Raw genomic sequence first — 23,070 nt, 5'->3', positions numbered from 1 at the left:
TGATGTTGGGAGGGGGGGGGGTATCATGCAAAATTTGTATATTGGTGTATTATTATACATTTTATTGTAATGAAAATTATTATACAAATGGTTCGGTGTGAGGGGCGGCATGGTGGTGCAGTGGTTAGCACTGTTGCCTCACACCTCTGGGACCCGGGTTCAAGTCTCCGCCTGGGTCACATGTGTGTGGAGTTTGCATGTTCTCCCCATGTCATCGTGGGGTTTCCTCCGGGTACTCTGGTTTCCCCCCACAGTCCAAAAACATGCTGAGGCTAATTGGAGTTGCTAAATTGCCCACAGGTGTGTATGTGTGAGTGAATGGTGTGTGAGTGTGCCCTGCGATGGGCTGGCCCCTCATCCTGGGTTGTTCCCTGCCTCGTGCCCATTGCTTCTGGGATAGACTCCGGACCCAATAGGATAAGTGGTTTGGAGGATGGATGGTTCGGTGTGAACATTTGATCTATGTATATTTTTAGCAAATAAAAATTAGAGATCAGCTGGGGGTCCCTAAACTGCAGGAGGATAGTTATGGTAATTAAGTTGAAATCTGTTTGAAATCATGTTAAACAGTTTACAAGAAGTAGCCAGTGAATGTCATTGAGTAACTGGGAGCTACATGCCAAACCGTCTCTCCTGGCTACCTGCTGTCTCTCTCTGCTGCCACTAGGTGTCACTGCCTCTCTTATACTGTCATAAACAAACTTATGTCAGGAAGCCAGTCTAATGAAATAAGCTCAGAATGTGGATGGCAGTTACATCTATATAAATAACAATATGATGCTTGGATATTTGTGTTTTATTCACAGGGACCGAGTGAATAGATGTAGTTCACATCCACATAAAGGAGACTTATCATCCATCTTCAAGGTGTGCATTTATTATTGAAGTATATTTTTTAAATTTTATCTAAATTGACATATATCTTCTACAGATGTACAATAAGTAGTTCATCCTATCAAAGAGATGATATTTACAACTAATGCTACATTCCATTTACCTCATATGTCAGAAGCCAGAGCTGTGAATGACGTCACACCCAAGTTACCCTCATTCCAGTACAGCAAGTCGGAAAGCCATTTAGCAAAACCAGGGACCTGTTTCAAAAAGCAGGATTTCTTGCTTAGCCAGATATCTTCTTGTATTTAATGTGCCCCAGTTTACATGGCCTTCATCTTCATTCGCTTATATTTAGCCCAGACTACTTTAAATCTGACAAATTATCCGGCTAAGAAAGAAATCCTGATTTCTGAAACAGGCCCCAGTTGTATTCAGGTTAATTGTTAGTTATTGTTAGCAATACCAGTTCATAACAACACATTACATGATATTTGCACATAAAAACACCATAGCAACAGAAAGCGATGTGTACAACCATAATACATAACTGCTAATAAACACTATAAAACTACAGCTTTAACTTCTGTTGATATAAAGTAGCCATTTTGAATTCTGAGGTCGGGGTTGTGGTGGTTCCCCCGAACTTCACGAGTTGGAATTCCGACTTCAGGGTTCCAGGTGAAATTTCACACTAGGAAGACAAATGTCCAAGTTACAAGTTGAAATGGAATGCAGCATAATTCACAAATGAAGTTATAAACAGATACGGTGCCAGGAGTGATAATAATTAAACTGTAACTGTTCATTTCAGTTACTGGAGAAAAAAGCTCAAACGTTTCTGAAGGATGAGCTGATGAAATTCAAAAGGTACCTGGATCAGAATGACCCAGAATGCTCTGAGCCTCAGCTGGAGGAGGACAATGACCTGGACAGTGATGGTCAGATGCAGAAAACCTGTGGTAGAGAGGGAGCTCTGAAGATCACACTGTACATCCTGAGGAACATGGAGCAAAATAATCTTGCGGACATGCTGGAGAAGAGTAAGAGCTGTACCTCATTCAGTGTGTGTTTGATTTACTGCAGAAAAAGTTAATAAAAAATGTGTTTACATTTCAGTTTATCATTTATTTGATTTAATTTGACTTAAATAAGTAAAAAAATGTTTTTTGAAAATCTCTCATTTCATTTCAGGGCATCTTCTGTCACAGTATCAGCGCACAATCAAATGTAATCTGAAGCAGAAATTTGAGTGTGTATTTGAAGGGAAAGCTAAGGAAGGACAGCCAACACTTCTCAAAGAGATTTACACGGAACTCTACATAACTGAAGGGGGAGCTGGAGGAGTCAGTGATGAACATGAAGTGAGACAGATTGAAACAGCATCCAAGAAAAGGGGAACAGAAGATACTACAGTCAAGTGCAATGATATATTTAAACCCTTATATGGGCATGTGACACCTATCAGAACTGTACTCACAAAAGGGGTCGCAGGTATCGGGAAAACAGTCTCTGTGCAGAAAGTTATTCTTGACTGGGTAGAAGGAAAAGCAAACCAGGACATTCACTTCATATTTGCTCTTCCTTTCCGGGACCTGAATTTGATTAAGGATGAATACAGTCTGATTGATCTGCTTCACCACTTTGTCCCTGAACTGAAATCGCTTGAATCCACTGAGCTGTGTAGGTACAAACTTTTGTTGATCTTTGATGGTCTGGATGAGTGTCGCCTTCCTCTAGATTTTCAGAAGAATGAGAGCTGGTTTGATGTAACAAAGAAAACATCACTGGATGTGCTGTTGACTAACCTCATTAAGGGGAATCTGCTTCCATCCGCTCTCCTCTGGATAACCTCCCGGCCAGCAGCAACCAATCAGATACCTCCTGAGTGTGTCCACCAGGTGACAGAGATACGAGGGTTCAGTGATGCCCAGAAGGAGGAGTATTTCTGGAAGAGATTTAGTGATCAGAGCCTGGCTAGCAGGATTATCACACATGTGAAATCATCAAGGAGCCTCTTCATCATGTGCCACATACCTGTTTTCTGCTGGATTTCAGCCACTGTCCTTGAAAGGCTTTTTAGTGAGACTGACATGGGAGAAATTCCAAGGACTCTGACTGAAATGTACACACACTTCCTGATCTTCCAGGTGAGCTTAAAAAATGACAAGTATATGAAAAACTATGAAACCAAGCTTAAGGAATACAGCAAGGAATTCCTTTTGAAACTTGGTAAACTGGCTTTTGACAACCTTGAGAAAGGCAATCTCATATTCTATGAGCAAGATCTGACAGAGAATGGTGTTGACGTCACAGAGGCTTCAGTTTACTCTGGAGTGTGTACAGAAGTCTTTAAAGAGGAGTATGGGTTGTACCAGGAGAAGGTGTACTGCTTTGTGCATCTGAGCATCCAGGAGTATCTCGCTGCTTTATATGTGTTTCTGTCAAACTCATCAGCTGACCTGCTAAAGACTGCAGTGGATCAGGCATTAAAGAGCAAGAATGGGCACTTGGACCTCTACCTCCGCTTCCTCCTTGGCCTCTCAACAGACTCCAGTAAGATTCTGTTACAAAAACTACTGGGAGAGACAAGACCCAGCTCACATAACATTAAGGAAACGGCCCAGTATATCAAGGAGAAAATTCAGGAGAATTTATCTGCAGAAAGGACCATCAACCTGTTCCACTGTCTGAATGAACTGGGTGACAATTCTCTAATAGAGGAAGTACAAAGATACCTGAGTTCAGGAAGCCTTTCAGTAGCAGACCTCTCACCTGCACAGTGGTCAGCTCTGGCCTTTGTGTTACTGATGTCAGATAAGGAGCAGGATGTGTTTGATCTGAAGAAATACATCAGATCAGATGAAGGTCTTCAGAGGCTGCTGCCTGTGATCAAGAAATCTAGGATAGCTCTGTAAGTGATCTTACATACGTCTGTTGCTAAAGAAGTACAGATGTTATTCGTGATACTGCTTTTATATATCATCACAACAACTAGAGTGTATTTATATGGACACCTAGAAATTCTTTTTCATTCTGGATACTACAGGATATGTATATTTTTTAACATTCTTGGTGTGGTGTGTGGTTCAGTGGGTTTGGACTGTGCCTGTGGTCAGAAGGTCACCGGTTTAAATACCTGGCCGGTAGAGTAATGCTGGTTTTGGGCCCTTGAGCAAGGCCCTTACCCCCCAGCTTCAGCGGGCTGGATGCTGGACAACCCTGCACTCTGACCTGTGTGTGTGTGTCAGAGAGAGCAAGATCAGAGAGGCGACAGCACTATTTTACCAGGGGGATGAATAAAGCATCACTATTTCATCCCTATCTGACAGGATTGATAATTGTCTGATTAGTGTTTTGGAAATTTAACAGGTTGTCAGGTAACACAGAAAATAAGGATTTCAGTCATGGTGTCAGCAATTCAAAAGTCATATAAAAAATGTAATTAAAATAACTTAAGCCCTTCTTGGCATTCAAATCGGGGGTGGCATGGTGGTGCAGTTGTTAGCACTGTTGCCTCACACCTCTGGGACTTGGGTTCGAGTTTCCGCCTGGGTCACATGAGTGTGCAGTTTGCATGTTCTCCCCATGTCGTCGTGGGGTTTCCTCCGGGTAGTCCGATTTCCCCCCCACAGCCCAAAAACATACTGAGGCTAATTGGAGTTACTAAATTGCCCATAGGTGTGCATGTGTGAGTGAATGGTGTGTGAATGTGCCCTGCGATGGGCTGGCCCCCCATCCTGGGTTGTTCCCTGCCTCATGCCCATTGCTTCCGGGATAGGCTCCGGACCCCCCGCGACCCAGTAGGATAAGTGGTTTGGAAAATGGATGGATAGATGGATGGATGGACATTCAAATCCCACATAAACATGCACACACACACATATCCCAAGCAGGAACTGAACCCAAAACCCTAGAACCCCTGGGTCGGCTGTAGTGCTGATCACTGAGCCCCAGCACTGCTCAGAGCTTTATAAAAATACTTATGCATATATTACAGAGTCTCAGGGTAACTCACCCTGTAAGGTCATTAAACAGCAGGTTTGTCTCAGCTGGGTAGTGTCAAGTAAAACTATTTATGTTTCTGACTAGGACAAATAACAGCTATATGCTACATGTGTTATTGTACTTTTTTTATTTTGATATTTTATTTGAAATACCTGTGTGTGATGTATGTATTTATATCTTAACACGTTTCCTTTTCCAGGCTGGACAGCTGTAGACTCACAGAGACATGCTGTGAAGTTTTGGCTTCAGCTCTCAGATCAAACTCCTCTCAGCTGAGAGAGCTGGACCTGAGTGACAATGACCTGCAGGATTCAGGGGTGAAGCTGCTGTCTGCTGGACTGGGGGATTCACACTGTACACTGGAGATACTGAGGTCAAAATTACTGCATATTCCACACTGTAATGTGTAATTGATGAAAGCTTCATTGAAGTCGTCAGATTTACATAAAAGTAATACTCATAGTGGTGAGGTGTTTTAATTTATTGGAGAGATATTGTCTGTCTCTCTGCAGGCTGTCAGGCTGTAGAGTCACAGAAGAAGGCTGTTCGTCCCTGGCTTCAGCTCTGAGGTCAAACCCCTCACACCTGAGAGAGCTGGACCTGAGCTACAATCACCCAGGAGACTCAGGAGTGAAGCTGCTCTCTGCTCTACTGGAGGATCTCAGCTGTAAACTGGCGAAACTGAAGTGAGTAGAGAGTGTGTGTCTGTCCTGCTATAGACTCGTGTATGTGGAGAAAATGCAACAATCAAATAAATGGATACAGCAGCACTATGTCATTCTGCTTCTGCTATAGTGTGGACCACAGTGGGGAGTGCAGGACCAGACCAGGGATCCATAAATGTAAGTTTGTTTGCATGTTTTTATTCTTAACACTGTCAGTCCTACTTTATGAAAGCATTCACACAATTATTGTGATGTGTGTCTGCTTTTTTTATTTTCATTTGTTGGGCTTAAAGATGACGACTTTCTTAAATAACAATGGGAGTCTGGGAACTTCTGTAGTAGTCCTGTTTTGAGATTTGTTAGTATCGTCCTAAGACAGCACCCGTAATCTCCCCAAACTGGCTGTGACACCGAACGTCTCCTCAGTCTGCACTAGTGATGGGAATTTCGGCTCTTTTTAGTGAGTCGGATCATTTGGCTCAGCTCACCAAGTAGAGTCGGCTCTTCCGGCTCCCTAATGACTCTTCATTTTATTACTTCTGCTTCAGCCAGATTCAGCCCTGTTTTGACCCATGATTGATATGTGTACTAAACCATATAATTTCCTCAATACCATGATTTTACATTATGTTTGGTATAAAAAGATATTGAACATTATATAAGTGGAAATTTTGTTTTTGTCCTTGATCTATTAATTACAGTCAAATAACATAAATAACAAATCACAATTAAAAAATAATAAATAAATTACAACGTGCAAAACACCAGCATCCAACAGTTTTAGGTTCTATCCACTATAACAACTATCTCTCACCTTTCTAACAGTGTAACATTTTAACATTTCCTTTGGCGCAGAAAGGCTAAGTGCCTCCGCTTAGACGGGCTGATCCGCCTTCTGGCAGTAGCAGGCACGGTCTTTTTCCTTCCATCTGAACTGTTGGATGCGCAGTTCCTAAGTGTCTGTGAAGATTGTTTGTGGATCCTGCTCGAAATGACAGTTTCATCTTGCAAACTGTGCATCTGCCGTTGAGTTATCATAGCTATTAAAATGCATCCAAATGCCGCTTCGCGTGTCCGAATATCACTCATCTTGCGTATTATTCACGCACCACACTCCCTCTTTCTCTCCTCCTCTCCCTCCCTCGTGCTCTGTACCTGTACACCGTCAGCACGTGCATCGCCGCCGCCACTCCCCCCCCTCCTTCTAACTGATCACGTGATCGGTCGCGCGGCTCACACGCCATTAACACAAACTTCAGTCCCAGGCAGAGCAGCATGGCGCGCTGAGCCGCGGGGACGTTTTGTTTGATAAAAATGGCTCTCGGTCCGGATCCAGATCTTTTGAGCGGCTCATTCGCGACCGACACATCACTAATCGGCGCTGCACGCTGCTGGAGGGGGGTATGTGTCCGTTTGTGAGTTTGAAGGAAGTTCTTATTTTGAAGTTAAGACAAACTAACTTCTAGTGGTACATTTTGTGGTACAATTTCATGTTTAACATGTTTTATTAATGCTGTTTATAATTTTATGTACCTGTAATTAAGGCTATTAATTTAGCACGCGCAGCATTTCGGCGCGTCTTCCCGCCGCGTCGCGCGCCGTCCGACATTTCCTGAGGTATTTCACATACTTGAATTTCTGCTTCATTTTTATATTTTATGCATCGTACAGAATAATAGAGCGCAGGCTAAAGTGCAGTTGGATCCCCAGCGAGTCTCACAGCGCAGGGGGCAGCCGGAGCGCCGCAGACTCGGGCGGCTACATGAGTATATTGGGAATAAAATGTGTATATTGGAGCGAGTTCTGTGTTAGTGAGTGTGTGAGGTGTGACAGTGATAATGATGGAGATGCTGGGCTTCGTCATGGGATTAATCGCTCTTCCCCTTGCCTACAGACTCCTGCCAGCTGACGCTGGACCCCAACACAGCAAACAGATACCTGTCTCTGTCAGAGGGGAACAGGAAGGTGACATGGGGGGCAGAGCAGCCATATCCTGATCATCCAGAGAGATTTGACTTCTGGCTCCAAGTTCTATGCAGAGAGAGTCTGACTGGTCGCTGTTACTGGGAGGCTGAGTGGAGTGGAGATGGAGCCTGGATAGGAGTGACTTATAAAGGAATCGGGAGGAAAGGAGGGAGTGATGACTGTGGGTTTGGAGCCAATGACAAGTCATGGATGCTGATCTGCTCTCCTGACAGTTACTCTGTCTGGCACAATAATACACAGGCTCTCATACCCATAAAGCCCTCAGACTCCCGCAGAGTAGGAGTGTATCTGGACCAGGCGGCTGGTACTCTGTCCTTCTACAGAGTCTCCTCTGATGGACTGACCCTCCTGTACAGCTTCACCTCCTCATTCACTGAACCCCTCTATCCAGGGTTTTATGTTTATGCAAACTCCCCCGTGTCGCTGTGCATGCTGGGATAGCTCACTGTGTGCTGGAGGAATCATTTTTACCTTATCAGAGTGTCACATGTCGCTGCTTCTCCACGGCAAAAAGGTAAAATCTCTGCTTTATAACCAGTATAACCCTTTTTACTCTGAAGTGTGACGTATGTTAGACAGAAATAAATGAATGTTTGTTCAGTTTGCCAAACTCATGCAAAATGACTGATTTTCTCTGACTTTTGTTCTATGTTGTCTGTTAATGCATCAATAATGGCAGAACAAATTCATAGTAAATGCAGTCGTACCAATAGAGTGAATTCTGATTCTGAATAAAATAAAATGTAATGAAATGTAAGCCTGATGGGTGGGGAGGCCTTTTCTCTCCCCTGTATATGTACATTTTATATATTTCTGTCTGTATATTGTATTTTCTGCCTGTATATTCACAATAAAAGCTTCATATTCTATCATATTAATGTCCTGGTTCAGCGCTGCTCAAAGCATAAGTGAGGTAACTGAGTAACGTAAAACATAATATAATTAAACAAATACACTTTACTGTAATTTCACTGACACGGTTAGATTAAATCAGCATATATAATAACCATGTAAAGGAGACGGGAGACATAACAGCGAAAGCAAAAAATATCCGTAGAGTTAAAAACAAAAGTTATAAATCAGTAATACACGTTAGAATAAATGATCAAAATACAACAAACAAGAATAAAAATTTCCCAACTAAACCTGTGAACTGCTACACCTGACAATCGACAAGCTAATTAGCAAACGGCGTCTCTCTGACCCCCTTTAAAACACGGTAAAATAGTCATTAAAAGCCGAACTAAGTCCTTACAACTAAGTAAATAACTGCACAAGTAATTAACACTATAACGCCACATGTATCATATTTGATACCAATATTTCTAAGACCTATACGTCAGTAATAGGATTACCGCTTTCCTCAAAAACCCGCTGTATATAATCCTATACCTGTATTCTGCCCTCTGGTGGATGACCTATGTACTGCAGGTGGAAAACGTCTTTTTTTTCAAGAATCAAAGACGGCTGCACTTTGCGATGGGCTGCCCCCCATACTGGGTTGTTCCCTGCCTCGGCAGCATATTGCAGGGCGGGGCGACGACCCCCAGCTCCTCAGGCAGCAGCAGGCTGGAGGGCCCCACGTGTGAAAAAGCCCCTTGTTTTTCACCCTCTGTAATGTTTGTATTCTTCCGTTTTCATGCCTGTCACATGACAGAAATATCATCCACAATCCCACTGACTCACTGTAAATTCTCTGGGGTAGAAGAATTAGCTCAGGTAAATTTTAATGTCTCCACCAATATGTAGGGAAATTAATTACATTTTAATTAAATATTATTTAATGATGATTATCAGCTAATTGTTACACTGAATGGTTGGTTTCTTCAAACTCAGTTACAGAATCCCTGTGAGTCTGTTAATGTAAGACTTAAATGGGATTCAATAATTATCAGTATAGCTTAGTAACCTGGGTTAGAATGTTCGTCCACCGAGCTACATCACCAGGTAATGTAAACGACTGGTAGGGAAGCTGCTCTCATGGCCGTTGAGAGAGAGTGTCGTGATATTTCAGCCGATTTGAGGTTTCGGAGCTTAGGAGCCAGATTGCACAGTCAGTGACTATAGTGAGGACTCAATGAACGGAGGCTGAAGTTGTATAAAAGGCATGTATTTATTTCTACCTAATACTGTACTAACGTAAGACAGACATTGACTTAACAAATAACAAACACAAATTAATGGAATGATCTGCTTTCCAGGATTGATAATATATACCTTGATTCAGTCTTTTAACACAGAATAGTACAAGACAAATAAGTGCTAACGGACCACAAAGATCAAATAAGAGCCAACAGAGGAATGTAAAGGGGGGGGGGGGTGTTAAATAAAGAAAGAAAAAACCTCTGATAGTTAGGAGACCCACTGAGATACCTGGTGACATTATTTACATTATTTAATTTTCACGATTCCTCTGATTTAACCATGAGAGCTTGTATGCAGGGGTAGCTGTACATATATATTTATCCATATTTATATAATGGTTCAAGTGAGAAGGGTAAGATAGGTGATACTCTGTGAAACACAGTTATAAGGGCGGCACACAAAACACTAAGACTGTCTAAGGACACAGACAGACATAACCTATATGGATACTGAGACTAGCAATAATAAGTAAACCCACATACAGGGTATATACAGGCCAAACTTAAAAGAGAACTTTCTTCAGGGTGTTGGGTGAGTCTGTGGTTTGTAGGACAGGACGGAAAGGGGAGGGGGGTTGCGTACCAAGTTGAGGGACCCCTACCCTTCTAGTGCCCGTAGTTCCCTAAATATTTGGGCCATAAAAGCTGGAATGCTGGCCTCCCTTGTTGTATATGTGTGTGTGTGTGTGTGTGGGGGGGGGGGGTGGTCACTAACCCCCCTTTGGCCAACGAGTACCTCTCATACCAGGCTAGGCCTTGTCTCAGGCAACCTGGAATCTCAGCCCTGTCATATATGTGTTATATGTGTGTGTGTGTGTGTGTGTGTGTGTGTGTGTGTGTGTGTGTGTGTGTGTGTGTGTGTGTGTCTGTGATCCTATACTGGAGAATTTCCTGCTCCCTTCACACATGGGGGTTAATCAGAAATTACCTCGACTTTATACTAAGTAGCTAGCCGGATAAACTCCTTTTACCATCCGGTACGACTGATTCAGACATTTGCGTTCACATGTACAGCCCCTCTGGGGAATGTGAAGAACAGTCTGGGTGACAGTGCATGTCTGAACGGGGCGAAAGTGACAGAAACACAAAGTCATAGATAAATCAGTGTAAACTAAACGAGGTTCACAAGGATGACTGATATTTCTTTAGTGAACATTCGGAAATCGTTTGCTAACCCTGCACACTGGGAGCTCCCAGCCCAGACCTGCACACATCTACGTGTCTAAAGTTCACAGTGAGAGAAGCCTAGACGGCTGTTCATACTGACTTGCTCTATGACAGACTGCAGAGGGCGCTGTGCTGCCAGTTATTCCAGTTCATTGAATAATACGATGGCTTGTCATCTCTCTGTCTGACACAGTTCTGCCAATCAAAGGCAGGCTTTCCTAGAGACTGACCGAGAGAACGACTCCAGCAGTGAAGGCTGAGCTGACCCTGTTATCTGGCCTGATTAACAACCTGAGAAAGACTGATGTAGGTTTGACTGTAAGAGAGATTTACCAGCATATGATATTAAGGTGAGAACAGATCCAATAAGTGAGCAGAGTTAAATCTCTCTTACTAACATTAAACCTCATGAGCCTGTGTGGAAGGTGCAGGAGCTGTTGGGCCATTTTAAACACTAAGCTGATTTCTCTGATCATTCCCACATTCTGATAGATAGTTATCTTCCATGTCCTGCCCCTAAGTCTTGTGCAGCTCCAAATGTTTCCTACAGATGAAGCCTTCTACTGCTACCAAATTTGTAACTGCGTTTAATGATGCTGTTGGCCCGTGTTTAGAGAATATTCACTGTACTGATATGGAGGAGCTAACTTCACGTTTGTACTCCACTTGCCAGGATATTTTAGATGTCACTGCCTCTCTTAAAGTTTGTCCTTCTAAGCCAAAATCGATGACATGGCTAAATGATATTACTCAAGCTGCCATAGAAGGACAGAGTTCCTGTCCAGTGATCCAGGTACACTCCTGTCTTACAAGGGGGGGGGGGGGGCGGGGGGGGGCAGATATAATAGTGTCATCATTATTGTGCCAGAGTGTGTAACTAGAGGGATCACAGTACAAACACCAGGACTTGTCATTGTATCCAAACCTGCTGTCAGCATCACATCCTTTCCTGCTGATCTCTTTGTATGTGACGACTATCCCAACCCATCCCCCGCTCCACTCAACCTCCCCATCGCCCAGTCAGACCTTCTGTACACAGCACTTGGAACCATGCGTTAAACCTCTGCTGGTGATCAGGATATGACTGTATCTCTGTCTTCCATGTCACCACTCTGTTCCCCTCAGAGAGGTGGAGGTGTCTGTTTGCTGTGTTGGGGTCCAGAGTGAACCGACAGGAATCTGATGGAGGAGAACAGATGGTTTGGTTTTAAGCCGATTTCATACTGTCTACAGACTTCTACATACATATTACATTTGTCTGTGTGACCAGAGTGTTGTAATTGGTCCATGAGTACAGCAGTGATATTCCAGCAGACCAGCAGGGTAACAATTAACTGCAATATGCAGACAACTGATGCACTACAGTCATTGTCACTGTGCGCAGACAGTAACAGTATGAATCGGGGTTATTCACTCCTTATATATATATATATATATATATATATATATATATATATATATATATATAAGAGTGAACAGTTTTTTAGGTATTTTTTTATGGCTTTGCGTAGTTACGTAGTTATGTAGCATTTGTTTCATTTCTGGAAAAAATATTTTCGGAAAATCTGTTTATATCATTCCTGTTTATTTTTATATGGTCAGATTCTCAACATGGATGCCTGAGAGAGCAACGTCACGAGCAAAATAATATCATACATCAGCAGTCACACTGCAAACATATTCAAAGGCTCCTGACATAAATGTGAAAGACCAGGAGGCAGCAGGAGACAGAAAAAGAATCTTCACATGCAGAAGATCAAACACAATAAACCACAATAAAACACAGTAAAACACACTCCACCTCAAACAGGGAGAGAAAAGCGTGTGTGTGAACAGACTCACATTGTAAGAGTTTTGCTCTGGTCCTGGGCACTAATACCAATGTCAGCTGTTATCTTCTCCTCAGGTTCATACTCACTGTGATTGAGGCCACAGCCTCTCTCAGCTGCTGCAGCTCCTTCTCTCTCATCTGAATTCTCTGCTGAAATTCCCTCTGTGTTTCCCTCATTTTTCCTACAGATGAGAAAAAAAAGATGATGGAATAAGTTTGTTTCATTATTAAGAGAGATCATCTTGTACGATTTATTAACTCTAGGAAGGTCAAACTGGATAAAGACTCATTGACTCCTATTCTCCTTCAGTCAAGATGAAGTTTATAATTTAGGTATTTATATAATTTTTTGATGAATTGGGGTTTGTTTCTACTGATGGAAAATGTATGTACAGTGGGGTTTACAGACCACTTTCCATATCTGCTCTTAACTTTATACATTTCGTGCCAAATTTGTGATACAGTCTGGGCCCACTGAGAACACAGCCTCAGACAGGAGTGAAGATGCTAAAAGTTGTTACACTTTACCCAACCAGGCTTAGATCCTTCAAAGTAAACATCCAAACGTAAAAAAAGAAAAACATAAAAATTTCCATGTTTGCTTCATATGAAAATTCATCCTTAATTTAAAAGAGTTCTACTTATTCTAGAGGCCTACATACCTCTATCTCCGCCCGTCCTGCAGCAGCTGAGCCTGTATCATGGCCTCTGAGTTCATCCATCACACACAGCAGACACACCAGACGGAACTTGAAAGCTTTGTATTTTCTCCAAATACAGTAATCAAAATCCACACCTCTTTCATTTTCTCTCAGTTATTACTTTTTGAGGAACTTCCTGCTTCTCAGGCTGCAGCAGGTGTGGTTTTGGACTGAGCCCAGACTGAGAAGAGCAGGTTACATTTGGAGTTTTTTTTATAAAATAATGCATGTTACAGTTTTTTATTCAGCTGAACCTCCCCTTGCAGGGAACAAAAAAATGGTCCCCATAACATGAAAATAATAGGTTTTCCCAAGACACACACACACACACACACACAGACACACACGCACACACACACACACACACAAACACACGAACACACACACACACGCACACACACACGCACGCACATACACACGCACACACACACACGCACATACACACACACACACACGCACATACACACACACGCACACAAACAAACACACACACACAAACACACGCGCACACACACACACGCACATACACACACACACGCACATACACACATACACACACACACACACACAAACACACACGCACGCACACACACACGCACATACACACACGCACATACACACACACGCACATACACACACACACACATACACACACACATGTACACACACACACACGCACATACACACACGCACGCACATACACACACACACGCACACACACACACACGCACATACACACACATGCACACACACACACACACACACAGTTGGTCTTCCTATCTAAATGGGGACAGTCCATTTATTTCTATGGGAAAAACCCTAATCCCAATCACGACACCCTTAACCCCTACCCAGCCCTAACCTTAACATAGAGTAACCAACCCAAATATAAAAGACTTTTGGCATTTTTACTTTTTTGATTCCATTCACATTTTTATAAAAACTGAGGTTATTCAAATGGGAACATACATATAGGTACACTTGCACAAAGTCAGGGATTTTGTAGGATTATAGTCAGGTGTATGATCAACCAATTATACCAAATAGGTGCTAATGATCATCAATGTCACATGTAGGTTGAAACACAGTCATTAACTGATACAGAAACAGCTGTGTAGGAGGCTTAAACCTGGGTGAGGAACAGCCAAACTCTGCTACCAAGGTGAGGTTGTGGAAGACAGTTTCATGTCATGGCAAGAAACCCCTCTTTAAATTTATGTTGAACTCCTTTTTTACTTTATAAATACCCCAACATTCATTACAACAAAATTATACTGTGCTGTCCTAGTTTATTACTCAAAAAACATTATTTCTTGTCATGCCATCCTGTCCCTGTTCTACCTGTTCTGAATAGGTTGCTTGGGTCTTTCATTTGTCCATGCAATTCATTATTATTATTTTGTTTTTATTTTTATTTACTTGGTTTAGCACTATTTTCTTTAGTTCACAGGTTTTTTTCAAGACTCCGATTGTATTGTGTTTCCTTGTCGCTACAAAGAAATTCTATTGAACTGTAAAACTTTATTGTCCAGCCGTAGCTGGAAAATCAACAAGTAATGTTACATGGCTATAACTAATTATGTGCCGTCACTGCATCAATGCAGAACAGTCCAGGCCCACAATGCATCAAAGAAACAATTAATTTCAACACCTCTAATCTCCTCCTGTGTTCTGCAAAACTCCCCACCCCCCCTTCGTCAAACTGAACAGGTAAGAATTGTGCACACATACATTAACATGTAGGTCCTCTCTCTGTATGAACACACTGGGTTAGAGAGCGAGTGCCACCTTCTGTATTTATGTTCGGGTGGGTAAGCCTAGTGTAGTCTGGGTTTTTATTTTCTATCTTTGGTTTTAGTTATAATCTTTACAGGGTAGGAAGAGCTGTTATGTTTTGTTACTTTCTATCTGTTGGCTCCACTGATTCTGTCCCCCTGTGTTCCCAGTGCCCACATTCCAATATGAGTTACCACTGTTGTATTTTGTTATATTTGGTCATATTAGACTATTGTCCCAACCCATATCCCAGGCCTTAGTGTCCCTGCTTGGTTTCATCCAGCTAGTAGTTCTACAGCCACCATTGGCATCCCATACCTGCTTGGACTGGAGCCAGGGACGTAACGTTGTTAAATTTCAATAGTCACATAAGGACAATTACAAAATCAGCTTCCCACCATTAAAAACATAGCAAGAATAAAAGGATTTCTCGTTAAACCAGATATAGAAAAGCTTGTTCATGTGTTTATTTCCAGCAGGCTAGACTATTGTAATGGTGTCTTCACAGGTCTTGGTAATAAATCAGTCAGACAGCTGCAGCTCATCCAGGATGCTGCCACCAGAGTCCTCACTAACACCAAGGAAGTAGAGCATATCACACAGGTCCTTAATCACTGCACTGGCTTCCTGAGCATCAGAGGATTAATAATTAAATATTACTTGTGTAAAAGGCACTAAATGGTCTCAGGCCTAAACACATTTCTGATTTTCTTATGAAAATCATGAAGCATCCAGACCCCTGAGGGCATCTGGGAAACATTCACTCAGTGTCCCAGAATGAAGACTAAGCAGGCTGAATCAGCTTTTAGTCTCTATGCTCCCTGTCTGTGGAACAAACTTCCTGAAGAACTGAGGTCTGCTAACACTGTCAGCTCATTATAATCAGGGCTTAAAACGTTACTGTTTGCTGCAGCTTTTCAATAAATTAAATCAGCAGGAGTTTAGTCATTTTTACAGAGTATGAGTATTTATGAGTATTTATATAGTTACAATACAGTATCACTCATAGTTATTTTGCACTATTATTTTCTTTACCTTACCTTACAATCCTATTGTTGCACTGAGCATGTAAAGGACAAAAGAATTTCCCTCGGGATAAATAAAGATTTTTCTTATCTTATCTTATCTTATCTTATCTTATCTTGTCTTATATGCTGCCTCTACAATGTCACTTCTTTTTAGTTAACTATTGATTTGTTTTTTTGTATTAGGCTTTGTTTAATTGTCTTTTAAATGTACAATGTACATATTTACAAGTCCCACCCCAAAGTTCTATAGTACCAAGAAAGTACCGCAGCTGCTCTGGAACTTTGCTTACTGGGACTACTGGTACTTAACTGAACGAAAATGGAAAAAGAGAAAACAAATGAAACACATTACTTCAGGAGCGACAGGAAGACCCTGGCAACTCTACAGACACAGTGTGATTAACCAGCTTCATCAAAACAAATGTGCATTGTAATCAAATTAACAGTGTCCTTCAGCCTGACTCACTGCATCCTTTTCTTGATCTCTGATCAGCTGTATCACCTCAGAGCGTCTTCTCTCAATGGAGCGGATCATCTCAGTGAAGATCCTCTCACTGTCCTCCACTGCTGACTGGGCTGAGCTCTGTTGGTGACACAGGGAGCAGAGGACGGTAAATTACAATTGGCCCCTTTTGAGACTCCAGAGAGTCTCATTGTACAATAGTGATGTGAGCCGACAGGAGGTATAAAAACAGCACAGGGCTGGGGTTTGGAGCATCACGTATCCAAGATGGCATCAGAGCCAATTCCTGAGGCGGCCTCTCCTAGCATCGTGACAAAAGTATCTTTGTTTTATCTTTGTTGTGAATTAACTCTCACATTCACAAGAAACATGTATATGATCATCAATTCCTCCTGAACATCAGCAACCAGAACCACTGCTATGAGAAACACTGAGGAGAGAGCTGAGTGTCCTCAGAGAACTTGGTCTGCTACATCCAACAAGCCCAAACACGCCAAAACGGCCCCTCTCAACCAGGTACACTCAATAAGTTTTACACACATTCTGAGGCCTCTAATAACAGGAAAGTGCAGAAATTGACTCCAACAGGCAAGGAGAAGAGAGCCTTCTGTAATGTCAACCCCGAAAGGCTACTGGTTCAGATACAATACCTGGATGCTCTTGAAACAGGTTTTAATCTAGTAACACAGACTGGGAAATCGGGACGTGTTAAATACACCCCATGACAAAAAAGTTATCAAAATTTGATTTCAGTTTGCAGTCCATTCAGTTTGAGGTCTTTTTCATGTTCTGAGTCTGTTTCAGGGAATAGCTTCGGGACATTTTCATCGAGAGATATAGGAGCAGGGCCTTCAGGATCATGAAGGAGACATCCCACCCCAATAACAGCCTGTTTTAGCTTCTGAAATCAGGAGAGAGATTCAGGAACATCATGGGCAGGACTGAAAGGCGTAGGAGGAGTTTCTACCCCCAGGCCATAAGGCTTCTGAACCTGGACATGCCACTGTACCTCACACCCTGATGTACACTGTGGTCTTGTGCCCCAAGGCCATAAGGCTTCTGAACCTGGACATGCCACTGCACCTCACACCCTGATGTACACTGTGCTCTTGTACCCCTCACCATATCCGCACTGTCACACTGGTCACTGTTTGATGTCTGTGATGTCTGTGATGTTCATTTTGAACATACTTCTCTGCTTGCATTTTAGCTTTTTGCACTTTAACTGTAGCATAATTGGATTTTTAACTTGCACAGTCTACAAAAGACCGAACCAGGCTGTGATTCCCATGGTGAGGATGGTCTCTAACACTCCCCAGTTGAGGGCTCTAAGGATGGCTGGTGTGCTTTTTAATCTCATTCGCTGCCTTAAATGGTAAAGCTGATTACTGGCTCTAGAAATCTGGGTCTGTATACTATCCGACCGGGTGAGATCATCAGAAATACTGCGCTGAGATATCAAAAGATGTTCACCCTATTAACTGGGATCCCTTTTATGTTGGGAGGGTTATATACAGAGGGTGCTTATGTCCACCACCATCACCTTATTCTTACAGGTGTTATTTGATAATCAGTTGTCAGTGACAGTGTCAGACTGTCCATCTCATCCAGGTAGGCCTTCTTCTGGTTAATGGAGAGCAGGTCAATCAAAGCATCTAATCTTCACCACCTGGGGTCTGCCTGTGAGGAGGTCCAGGACCCATTCACAGAGGGGTGTAATCAGGCACCAGTTTAAGGGGGATTGTGGTATTAAAAGCTGGGCTAATATCTACAAACAGCTAACTCGCGTAGTTTCCTCTGCCACTGTCCAAGTGGGTAAGAATGGTATGCAGGACAGCTTCACTGGTGGACCTGTTTGGATGGCAGGCAAACTGAAGTGGACCAATGGTCATAGAGCGGGTGGAGCAGATATAATCTTTGACCAGCCTCTCAAAGCCCTTCATAAGAAGGGATGTCGGTGCAATAGGACAACATTAACTGTTAATAAGATGCTTACTAGCTTCATTGAATCAAGTCCTGCTTTGTTATAATGGTTGCGCTTGTTATGAATGACTGCTAACTGGCCAGTTTGCAAGCTAACATGTTACTGTACTGTTTAGTACTTTAGGGTCACCTGCTTTATGAATGAAACCTGTCAGCATTCGCCTGCCCTCTTTTAACTTTTGCTCTCGTTCTCCTTGTGCATCGGAAATCCTGTTTTTAGTTTTCATTCTGCATTAAGAATCAGCAAAAGCCACTGACTGCCTACATTAGCTACACTATAGATTTGCTCACAGGATTGTCACACCACTTTTGCTTTTGAGGCCAGGAGGGGGACATGGAGGGGGTAGGAAGCAGATAAAGGAAACAACAGGCAGATGAGGAGAACTTATCATGTAAGTTATTTATTTCTATAACAAGAAAATTAATTAAAATTAGAAACCAAATTAGCGGGGATTATGGAGGCCCCCCATCCAGAGAGGGCCCTGGTTAGTCAGCTCCAGGATGGGGTGTCGACACATTGCAAGGCACACTCACACTCATACCTACGGACAGTCTGGTGACTACAAATCACCCATTTTCAACTGTGGAGGGCAACTCCAGACTGGAACTTCTTGTAGAAGATGTCCAGGATGGGGTGCAGACACATCGTAAGGCACACTCACACACTCACACTCACACTCACACTCACACCTACAGACAGTGACTCCAAATCACCGATTTTCAGCTGTGGAGGAAAACTGGAGTACCTTGAGGAAACCTCAAGGTACTCCTGTCATTATCATTGTTAAGGATGTTCCAAAACACACTCCTGTAAAGCGCATTGGGGCAACTTTGTTGTGAAAAGCGCTATATAAAAATAAATTGAATTGAACTGAATGGGAAGAACGTGAAAACTCCACACTCACTGAGCCAGGGTGGAAACTCGAACCCCAGTCTCAGAGGTACAAAGAAACAGTGCTGACCACTGCAGCAGCACGACATGTTCGCTGTCGGTGCAGTTTATATAATGCACTATTTTGTTCATACATTGCAAATCCACTGTTTACCCAGTCTGCTCTTCTCAGTCTGACCTCAGTCCAAAACCGCACCTACTGCAGCCTGAGAAGCAGGAAGCTCCTCCCACTCTCACAAAAAAAAATTATCTGAAAAGATCCCTGCTCCACCCGTCCCGGCTCCCCCTGAGGCTCCTGCTCTGCCTGCTCCACCCATCCCGGCTCCGCCCGAGGCTCCTGCTCTGCCTGCTCCTCCCGTCCCGGCTTCGCCCGAGGCGCCTTCTCTGCCTGAGGCTCCTGCTTTGCCTGCTCCGCCCATCCCAACTCCGCCCAAGGCGCCTGCTCCACCTGCCCCTGAGGCTCCTGCTCTGCCTGCTCCACCCGAGGCTCCTGAGGTGCCTGCTCCACCCATCCCAGCTCCGCCTGAGGCTCTTACTCCACCCATTGCCTGCCTGGTCAGTCATTTCCAGCCGCTATTTAGGTTCTTGTGTATGTACATGTACATGTATTGTATAGAAAATATGCTTTTGTAGGAATATACTATAAATAAAAGTATACTTAATTTGAAACACTTTATATTTTAGTATTTAAAATTAAGTTTTAAAAAGTGTGAAGTTTAATAGATATAAGTTTTATATTGTTAAGCAATACTTATCCATAAAATAAGAAACAAAAAAAACTTGGTCAAGAAAAAATACCAGCTTTAATAAAGGTGGGTTTCAAAAGGGAACTATGATGTATTATATACCGTAAAACCAGAACGACAGTAAATATTCACTACTGTACAAATACAAGTACATTAAATATTTAACCGGCACTTTTTACATGTAAAAATTGCAGTGAATTGTGTCGCACATTCCATGTGTGTCCATCTGGAACAGAAGTCACACTGTATCTTTAAAGTGGAAAAACATCACATTAGTAAGGCAGGTAGATTGTTTATGAATATGTATAATGTAATGCGCCCTGCGATGGGCTGGCCCCCCATCCTGGGTTGTTCCCTGCCTCATGCCCATTGCTTCCGGGATAGGCTCCGGACCCCCCGCGACCCAGTAGGATAAGCGGTTTAGAAAATGGATGGATGGATGGATAATGTAATGCAAAAGGAGGATTTCAGTGTTTCAGTGTACAGCTTATCATTGACTTTTTACCATTTCAGTTATGCTTTTGTCAGCATCAGATTGCAGCATGTTGCCGGAAACACAGAAATCCTCCACACTATCTGGAATAAAAACAAAGATAGTACAATACAACATTTTTAAAATTAGACATAATGCAAGATTTGGTATTACTTTCACTTGGATATACTCACACTAGACACACTATTCAGACTAAACAAATTCCATCCATCCATCCATTTTCCAAACCGCTTATCCTATTGGGTCGCGGGGGGTCCGGAGCCTATCCCGGAAGCAATGGGCACGAGGCAGGGAACAACCCAGGATGGGGGGCCAGCCCATCGCAGGGCACACTCACACACCATGCACTCACACATGCACACCTATGGGCAATTTAGCGACTCCAATTAGCCTCAGCATGTTTTTGGACTGTGGGGGGAAACCGGAGTACCCGGAGGAAACCCCACGACGACATGGGGAGAACATGCAAACTCCACACACATGTGACCCAGGCGGAGACTCGAACCCGGGTCCCAGAGGTGTGAGGCAACAGTGCTAACCACTGCACCACCATGCTGCCCGACTAAACAAATTGCTCTAGATATACTTTATAAAGGCTACCTTGACATTTCAGAAGTGTGGCTGCAATTTCAAGTCTTGTAACCGAGATCTCTTCGGTGTTGATTTCAACAAGGTCAATGTTTCTGCCTTTCAGATAGTGTTCTGCAAACTACATAAAGTCAGTGTAAGTGTTAAGATATACACATTCACCTGAAGTGCATAAATCAGTATTGTTCATACCTTCAGAATTAGGAGTCCACAACTATAGGTGTCCTGCTGCAGTTTGTGGGGTATAGTATAGTCAGTGTCCTGCTGCAGTTTGTGGGGTACGGTCTGTGTCCTGCTGCAGTTTGTGTGGTACGGTCTGTGTCCTGCTGCAGTTTGTGGGGTACGGTCTGTGTCCTGCTGCAGTTTGTTGGGTACGGTCTGTGTCCTGCTGCAGTTTGTGGGGTACGGTCTGTGTCCTGCTGCAGTTTGTGGGGTACGGTCTGTGTCCTGCTGCAGTTTGTGAGGTGTATGGTCTGTGTCCTGCTGCAGTTTGTGAGGTGTATGGTCTGTGTCCTCTGCACTTTGTGGGGTACGGTCTGTGTCCTGCTGCAGTTTGTGGGGTACGGTCTGGGTTCTCTGCACTTTGTGGGGTACGGTCTGTGTCCTGCTGCAGTTTGTGGGGTACGGTCTGTGTCCTGCTGCAGTTTGTGGGGTACGGTCTGTGTCCTCTGCAGTTTGTGTGGTACGGTCTGTGTCCTGCTGCAGTTTGTGGGGTACGGTCTGTGTCCTGCTGCAGTTTGTGGGGTATGGTCTGTGTCCTCTGCACTTTGTGGGGTACGGTCTGTGTCCTGCTGCAGTTTGTGGGGTACGGTCTGTGTCCTGCTGCAGTTTGTGGGGTATGGTCTGTGTCCTCTGCACTTTGTGGGGTACGGTCTGTGTCCTGCTGCAGTTTGTGGGGTACGGTCTGTGTCCTGCTGCAGTTTGTGGGGTATGGTCTGTGTCCTCTGCACTTTGTGGGGTATGGTCTGTGTTCTCCACTGCCTGTCAGTGGCATTTCTTGTCTTCAAAAAAATTCTGTGCAATTGCCCAAATTATTGGTTTATCAACATTTTAAAATATTCCAAGCTAACAAAACAAAAGTTCAACAAAAAGCAGTAATACAAACAATTATGCCATGGTTAACATTACCTCCAATTTCAGGGAATTTTTCTTTCATAATGCATTTCATTCCCAGTGGGGTCTATCACAATAACTATTGGTTTTGTCATCCATTTGGACAATCTGTCAAAATTTTACAGTATGAATGAGTCACTCTGAGACGTCTTAAAACTATTTGTATATTTCAGTTGTGATATATACATAGCAACAATTTTCTGTGAAAAAAATATTGAGTTTAGTAAATCCAGAATTAAGAAAAGAATTACCACTAAAATCCAGTGACCTCCGATACTGACAGGGCAAATCCAAGTTGGAGAATCGGGTAACTCCATCTTTTAAAAGAGCAGAGAGCACTTCAGTCACAACTGAAATTAAAAATTAATGAGTATAACATAGTAAATTAGAGTGCAATTTAGTTAATTACCTTTTGAAAGACTGACCAAGACGAAAGACAGATGGTCCAATTTCTGCATCCAACTTATGCACAGCTGTCTGTAAGAGTATTATATAGTTATTATTGTGAAAGATTTCTAACAAAAGTTCAAATGGCCGATAAACACAATAAAGAATTTTGCTTTATAAAACTGTTGATGTTTACCATGCTTTGTTTCAGAATGCAGTGAAGGTATGCATCAATGACCTGTTCAAATTAAAGAACAATTGTTAG

The 23,070-nt window shown here is 42.9% G+C and overlaps 2 protein-coding genes across 4 annotated transcripts in view; one reads left to right on the top strand and one right to left on the bottom strand.

Annotated features, from left to right (window-relative positions):
- Positions 1-23,070, top strand: part of LOC125739605 (NACHT, LRR and PYD domains-containing protein 12-like) — a 728,681-nt gene that overhangs the window by 629,758 nt on the left and 75,853 nt on the right. For 2 of the 3 annotated variants that reach the window (XR_007397215.1, XR_007397214.1), the window contains exon 11: positions 8,008-8,362. The exons of the other annotated variant lie outside the window; for it this stretch is intronic. The gene's annotated coding sequence lies outside the window, so the exon portion shown is untranslated. Of the gene's footprint in view, positions 1-8,007; positions 8,363-23,070 lie in introns of those variants that run through there. 3 annotated transcript variants of the gene reach the window in all.
- LOC125739643 (GTPase IMAP family member 4) overlaps positions 20,918-23,070 on the bottom strand; it is a 386,756-nt gene continuing 384,603 nt past the window's right edge. Inside the window, exon 6 of the mRNA XM_049009966.1 lies at positions 20,918-20,953. The gene's annotated coding sequence lies outside the window, so the exon portion shown is untranslated. The remainder of the gene's footprint in view (positions 20,954-23,070) is intronic.

Source organism: Brienomyrus brachyistius, chromosome 4, assembly GCF_023856365.1.
Source record: "Brienomyrus brachyistius isolate T26 chromosome 4, BBRACH_0.4, whole genome shotgun sequence".
NCBI lineage: Eukaryota > Metazoa > Chordata > Actinopteri > Osteoglossiformes > Mormyridae > Brienomyrus > Brienomyrus brachyistius.
This window is presented reverse-complemented; position numbering and strand designations above follow the sequence as displayed.